This window comes from Ictalurus furcatus, chromosome 9 (assembly GCF_023375685.1).
Source record: "Ictalurus furcatus strain D&B chromosome 9, Billie_1.0, whole genome shotgun sequence".
Lineage (NCBI taxonomy): Eukaryota > Metazoa > Chordata > Actinopteri > Siluriformes > Ictaluridae > Ictalurus > Ictalurus furcatus.
Genome location: NC_071263.1, coordinates 13,519,734 through 13,527,487, shown reverse-complemented (window position 1 = coordinate 13,527,487; position 7,754 = coordinate 13,519,734). Strand labels below are relative to the sequence as shown.

Sequence of the window (7,754 nt, the reverse complement as noted above, 5' to 3'; positions counted from 1 at the left end):
AAGCATGTGGAGTTTTTAGGTGGTACATGCTGGTGTGCAAGTTGAATTTTAAGCGCAGTCCTTCCCATTACTCCTTCCCATTTGTACACAAGACAGAGAAGCACTTGGCCTAGAGCCTAATCACTGCCTCTCTGTAGCATGCACACACATACACATAAATGAATGGCAGCCCAGCAAGGGTCCTTTAATCAAGACATTAAAATTTAAGTCTGCTTAAAAATAGCTTAATTTTTTTAACTGGGCACCCCATTGTTAGTATTAGTCTGCCTCTCTTCACCTCACAAAAACCAGGGTCAGTTGTGGATGGATTTTGTCAGTTGGAAGTGAGCACACAGGAGTCAAGGGAAGGGGGTGGGGGTTGCTGTTGTAGATTTGGTGAAAGTTGGACCATATGAGAGTCCCCCTCCGCTCACATCAAAGCTCAGGCTGCCAGTTTAATTCAGCCAAGTGATCTGCATTCCCATAGGCTCCCCTGGTTTCCTGTCCCCACAGCCGCAGTCTCCTTCTGACCACTCTTGCCTGAAACAGGACTGCTATTGTCCCCTTGCTCTCCCCCTGTGCCCTGGGGTTACCATTCAGACCCCTTCCCCACCCCACCCCCTCTTCACTGAACTCCATGTCCAAGCTCTCACACCCTCTTCCCTGCCCCCACCAGACACAGAGGCCAGCACTCAGCAGTAACCGTTACTCACTGAATGGCTAAGTGTGGAACTCGGAGGTTCAACTCTGCATTCCTCTCACTTCTCTCTGTCTCTCTTTGTGTGATGACTGTGAGAGATGCGAGGGCTGTAGGAGCAGCTTGTTATGGCAGCACATATACTAAACCTGGAACGATATAGAGAAGAATAGCATGGCCCCTGCGCAAGGATGACACGCAAAATCGAGAAATGTAGGAGCAGCAGGTCAAGAGATAGAGCAGTACAGTAAGCAGAGGCCCCTTCTCAGTCAAAGCTAACAGACTAATACAGTTGAATAGAGCAAGGAAGATAGAGGAGGCGTTAAAACTGGAAAGACACAGTAAGGTTAGTGAATCAACATGAAGGGTGTTTTCTTAAAAAAAAAAAAAAATTCTAAAAAGTTGAAAAATCATCCACTTACAAAAATACACTCTGTGTCAGGGCCCCAATACAATAAATCAGGCCAAATCTGCATTTAAAGTAAAAGCTGAGTCAAGGACAGAGTTGACCTCATCATTTTAAATGTCAAACTAAACAACATGCTGTAGAGTCCAAAATTCTGCTTCAAGGTTTTCCAGCAGATTTCCTGGTTGCTATGTAGCATTAATGAAAAGCAGGACCATGGTGAACTCCAGAGGTGTTGGGTCATATGAAATAAGTATGACATGAAACAAAAATATAAACAGAATTAAAATATATATATTTATAATCACACCCCCTTTGTTTCATACATGAAATAGGCTCAAAACTGTCATTAACTGTCAAATACTAACCTGAAAGTACTGAATCAAAAAAGTTCAAAAGCTGCCCTAGACAAAAGCTCCCAAATCTAACAAAATCCCTTTAAAGTCAGGCTTAACACTGTGCCTTAACCCACGCTGCGGTGCACACATTCACACAGTTTCTCCACTTTTTTGGTTATTGTGACAATAGAGATTTGGGGATCAGGGTGCACTTCACGCTTCCTTATTCAAAGAGGACTTTAGTTTACTTCACTTCTAACACTGTGTTCAATCAACATGCCCACTGATCACATGTGTTATCAGATCTGCTGATTGTGGATTCCCCATTTCACTCTTCCCTTCTTCTCTCTTGTGGCAGTCCTGATGGGTGAAGAGCAGAGCCATATGTTTTAGGTTGCAATAGTTCCTCTTTGTCATTGCAGCCAAAATTCTTCACAAGTGTGTATATTGGCATGGTGACATTTACATTCTTTACTAAATGCCCTCCAAAGCATTTTGTTTTCTTCTTCTCTAAAAAGACCATCGGCCTGCATTGAAAGGAGAAAAGGCAACAAATTATGAAAAATCTTAACTATTAAACATTTTCAATCACTTATCACTCTTCTGGCATAATCTTCATTTGGATGTATGATTAGAATCAAACATGGCATTCTAAGTATGTTTGTCTTGTCCTGTGGCTGTTTTTCTAATGTCTGAACAGATTTTGGTTAAATAGTAAAGTTTATGGGACATTCCCGACACAATGGAAGTATGACTAAGAAGATTGCAGATTAAGATTACCTTGCTTGATTTTTACGAGACGATATCAGGCCTCAAGGCCGAAACTAGGCTATTTATGTCTCTAAAGTCAAAATAGTGTATTCTGGGGAGGAGCAAGTGATACGGGCACTGCTGGAATGACACTGGTCCAGTTAGTCCACAGCCAGATTGTACAGTACTTCCATGTAATCTTCTGATGGTATCACCAAAACAAGCTCAAGAGCTGTGTCTGTGTGTGTTGAAATTGATGGCTAAAACTAAAAACAGGTTTCTTCATTCTATATTTTTAATAAGTCTATTAAAGCTACATTAACATTTTATTGTATCAGTAATACATGCATCTCAATAAACTGTGTGTCAGTAACTTAATTTATAAAATGTGAGTAACAGTGTGAGAGGAAGGAGCTCTCAATGCAAAGAGGGTGGGGTTTCGTTCACCTCTAATTTACAAGTAACAAGAGTAGAACAAATAACTGACAAGGCAGCACAAACGCTCGAGTTCCCCAACATCCCCTCATCCTGTTCAGAGCTCTCGTCTTTTAACAGGTACTGTTTACTCAAATGGCATTGCACACAGTCACTCGAGGAAAGACACAAAGCAATGCGTCAATATCAAATACTATGAAATCAAAGAGCCTGCTTTGGAATGGTTCGCTAACAATGGCGTTAGAGTCCAATGTTTAATTCATGCAGCTGGCTGTATAATATGACCGGATAAGAGACAGGATGTTGGATAAATAAACATTCCTCTGTGGCACCATGAGGCTGGAGCTTTAAACAGTGGTGACTCTCAAGCCAAACCCATGACAGTTTCAGTGGGAGTCTTACAAAAAGAGAAGGAAAGCAAAAACCACAAGTGTTTTGGAATATTGATGTGTAATGAAAGAAAAGGAATAGAATCCTCTTACCATGCCCCCAACCCAGCCTTCTCTCTGTCTCTCCCTTAATGCATTTTGGTAATCTGGGAAGTAATTTGTAATCATGCCATCCATCTATGTGTATGTCCAAGAACATATGCGCTATGTAAAACCATATGTGTGTGTTTATACATTTGTGTGTGTGTGAGTGCGTGTGTGCGTGCGTGTGTGTGTGTGTAGCCATTTCACCTGGCAATAATTTGAAATTGGGCTGATGACTGATGAGGGAGGGTGTTTAATTCAGTAAATTACAGGAATTCAGGAGGGTAGAGCTCAGGGATGTTCATATTTAGATTGGATTCTTCCAGCCAGAATCCTCTTCTGACCCCAGGACCCACATCCGTATCTCACTCATGAGTTAGCAGCATTCTAACATGGCCTTTTTCCCTTTGCCCTCCTGCAGAGTTTCAGTGTTCACAGCCTAAACTCTGAAGCCAATTCTCTAATCATTACAGCAGCATTATGTCCACTGTCCCAGTCATTACCCCTCCCAACATGACACACTGTCCTAGTAATTCACTGAATCAAACATATGTATCAGCACACTCATGCACACACAGAGCAGGCTATATAAGCAGCCATCCTGTATGTTTTCTCTCATGTCTCATGAAATTCCCTGAGCTCGAACAAACTCAGGGTACACATCAAGAAATTTCCTGACACAGATTGGGCTGGAACAAGGAATTTTTTTTTCTTAAACAACATACCTTTATAAAGATCCAGGTCCATATAATGTGTCGTTAAGATGTTGATTTCCTTAGTGGCCGGTGTGGTGCTGGGTGGCTGCATTGTGTGAGCTGTAGGCTCTCTGATCAATAACACTATTAAAGCCTAATTCATTCAGCAGGAGGCAAACTCAATTTAATACAGCGGCCCTGTTAAGAGGCAGGAAGCAGCAGCACATCAAAGGAAGGCTTTGTGAAGAGAATATCCAAATAGAGCCACTCATGCCTAGAGAATGAAGGGCCATTCACCATACACACACACACACACACACACACACACACACACACACACAAAACCGATAAACTCAATCTCAGTTTGTTTTCCTCAAAATGTTGTCTAATACTAGTACCATGTTAGATACTTCCTTTATTGTGAGATTTAAATGAGATCAATACTCTGTCCAAATCTCCACCTTTGACTAATTTTTCAACTATTATTTTTAGCCAAGAATGGAATTTTGGACAAACCAGTGATCTCATATTTAGTTTTCGTAATATTATTTATGTTGGTGTATTCCAATTGTCAGAATAATCTCTATGTTCATGTCTATTTAAAATTATTTTATAGGTTAAGTCTACAGGGTGTTACATAAGGCTCCATATATAGGGAAGTATGTTTGCCAGCACAACGCCGGTTGTGCCTTCGTAAGTGGATGTTCGTGGACATTCACTTCTCGGTTGGTCTGAAACACTTACAGTCATTTGGAATTTGAAAGTAAGTTTGGCAACAGTGTCGTCTCTGATGTGCTTGCCATATTTCCTGTTAAAGTCCATTGCAACCTTGTGAAAGATTCCCAAACCAGCCATGAGAATGACTTCAATACATTCTTCTTTTGTCAAAGGCATTCTAAAAGGCTATCTGAAAAAAAAATATATAGAAACTAAGTATGAAAAATGTTGGAAGACATTTTGCTAAAAAAGTGTTAATTTACCCTATGTATGGAGACTTTTTGGATATACTGTATATTGTGTGGTTTAAAATGTTTGATTTAACTAAAGTAGAAAGTAGGTAGCACAGTGGCACAATGGCTAGCTTTGCTTCCTCACAGCACTAGGGTACCTGGTTCAATCCTGAGCTCAGGTTCTTATTGTGTGGATCATGTGTCCGTTTTTCGCGTCTTGACAGTCTGACATTAATGACAACTCAGAACTTACACTGAGACATGGCTTACAGCGGGGATCATGCTCATACTGTCTGACAAGCAACAGTCGCAAAGGACTATTAAAGTTCACAGTGTGCACCCGGCTTTAGCTGGCGCCCATTTTCCAATCACCTGCTTAGGTGTTTGCTTGCTGGATACTAGGGCTAGTTTTCGTTTTAAAACGCGTAACTGTTGCTACGGTTACGCCTGTGGTCTACACTATTTCAGCGTTTTTGAATCTTGAAAACGGAGACTTTTGGAAACGCCGAAGACCCTATTTAAGTTTGAAAACTCTGGGATCGCATTTCAGTGTAAACAGACCAAAGCAAAGACTTTTGAAAACGAAGGCATGGCTTCGCCCACATTCGCTTCCTGATTGGCTCTTCTGGATCATTGCATGTCCTTCCCTGATTCGTCAAGCCCCTACCATATGACCGTACGTTACCTTGATCATATACACAACAACACCGAGACGGAACAGCTGGCTTTGTTGTCATTCTTAGCAGCCATTGTGCAGTTAAATTCTGTATTTTATAATACTGCAGCTGCCTACATGCGCAAGAGGCAAGCTATGATTAGAGCAATCGGCAGCAAATCTAATTTCAAGCGGTGTAAGCCCTACACTCACCGCCGGTTTGTTGTGCCTGCGGTCACTAGCAACCAACTTCCTGTTTACACTTGTATGCGCATGCCCAGTGTGCATGAACGGTCATGTGACATGCGTATTCGGTCGTGTTGTGTGGATGGAGATCATTTCTGAAATACAACGGAAACGCCAGTGTGGACGAGGATCGTTTTCATTTTAAAACGAAAACACACTAGTGTAAACTGGGCCTAGCTGCACAATTATTTGCCTCTTCAAATCAATTCATGTAGTATGGGTGTCTATATTCAGGAGTACACCAAGGACAGAAAACAGGAAGTACGTCATCTTTTACTTTCAACATTTGATGCGTTTGGAGGAACACTGTTTTCACTTCATCTTACTAAATGTTCCACATGTTGGCTGGATCTCACAATCTTTTAAATTGGGGACTGCCATTCAGCTGGTTAAAAATTCTGGCATCATTACTGCTACCAGACTGTTTTTTTGACTTCCTGCCCTTATCACCTCAACGGCAGTCTCTGAAGTCTCCCACACCATACAGTCTCAGGCCAATGTAGGGGGAACATACAAATGGGTGAGAAATGAAATGACAAAACAGTGGCTCTGTTATGCTATGTTATGGAGGGCATTTTCCTGGAATAGTTTTGGGTTGATTTGTCCCTTTAAGAGAGAAGAGTCATTGAAAATCAAAACACAGTTATTCTGTCTGATCACCTTTATCCTATGATGAAACATCAGTGATTAAGATGTTGGATTACTGATTAGAAGGTTGTTAGTTCAAATCCCAGCACTGCCAAGCTGCCACTGCTGGGCATTTAGCAAGGCCCTTAACCCTCAACTGCTCAGTTGTGAAATGTTCAGTAAGTCACTCTGGATAAGGGTGTATGCCAAATGCTGTAAATGTAAATGGGTGGTTCTCTTCCAAGATGTCCACCTCCATTGCGCACAAAGGCTTTATGAATTAACTGATGAGTATGAAAATGATTAAATCATATACTGTGGCCTATAAAGTCACAAGATCTCAATCCAAGTAGAAATTTTGGCCTAACATGTTAAACAGCCTCAACCTAAAAACACCATTAGAGGGAATATCATTTGATGAATGATGTTCACTCCAGCACAGGTCCAGAGACATTTCTAGAATCTGTGAACCTTACTGAGACACTTGTCTGTATTTGATGATTGATTCGTCGTGGTCTTTTTTCACATTAACTTCACATCTCTTTGAATTCTATACTGTTACTGTATCCAAATCCTTTACATTTCACATTATTGTCCATCATCTTCCATGTCTTTCCAGTGACTTTAATGATAAGTGTAACTCTTTCTGTGTTTCAAGCTTGTTTCCAGAGGATGAAAAGCCTTGGAAATTTAAAATCACAACCTCACAGTACTATCACCATAAACATAAATTTTATTGTTTCTGTCCTTGTATTCCTCTTCTCTCTGTGCTACAAGTTGATTCAGATTGAATTGTAAAACACTTTTACCTCTTCCTATAGAACCATTCCCTGACACTGCCATCACAAAAGATGTTATTAACTGTTCCAAGACTGAGACTTGAGTGTAAACTGTTTTAACGATTGCAGTCTTTAGGCTATCCAAGGAAGAACCCCCACAACCATGTTCAGGGTGTCTGTGTGGTTCCATCCACAGTAATCTGATTGTGAGCTTTAGGCTATCCATGTGGGGCCATCCTCAACAGCAGCGAGTGATTTTCAGGTAACGATAGCTCCAAGCAGAAGAGAGAGAGAAAGAGAGAAACACATATTATTAGGTGTGCTTTTGTCCCGTAATGGTTTTAAAAATGTACATTGTGCACAGAGTGTAAGCAGGGACTCCAGCAAGACTAGCTATCACAGCATAACTAAAAGGGAGAGCCAAAAGCATGAGCTAGTTTTTCTGCATCATCTAGTGATATAGTGAGTCAATAATCACACCAAGGTCTTTCACTGCTGCACATGATGTAACTGAAAGGCCATCCAGAGTTACTGTGTAATCAGAAAGCTTAGCTGCCTGTGGTTCTAATAGAAGTAGTAGAACCGCAGGTTCTCTCAAAGGGGAGGAAAGCATTCTAATCACTGATCTGATGTGGTTATATTGTCATCTACATGGTGAGTTATCAAATTTTCTGGCTTTAAATTAATAGTTAGAATTTTTACATAATATTTTCAATTTTGTCAT

The 7,754-nt window shown here is 40.9% G+C and overlaps 1 non-coding gene across 1 annotated transcript; it reads left to right on the top strand.

The window, feature by feature from the left end:
• Positions 1–799: 799 nt before the first annotated feature.
• Positions 800–902, top strand: LOC128613241 (U6 spliceosomal RNA). The gene has a single exon (XR_008386851.1). It is a non-coding gene; the product is annotated as a U6 spliceosomal RNA (small nuclear RNA).
• The last annotated feature ends 6,852 nt before the right edge of the window (positions 903–7,754 follow it).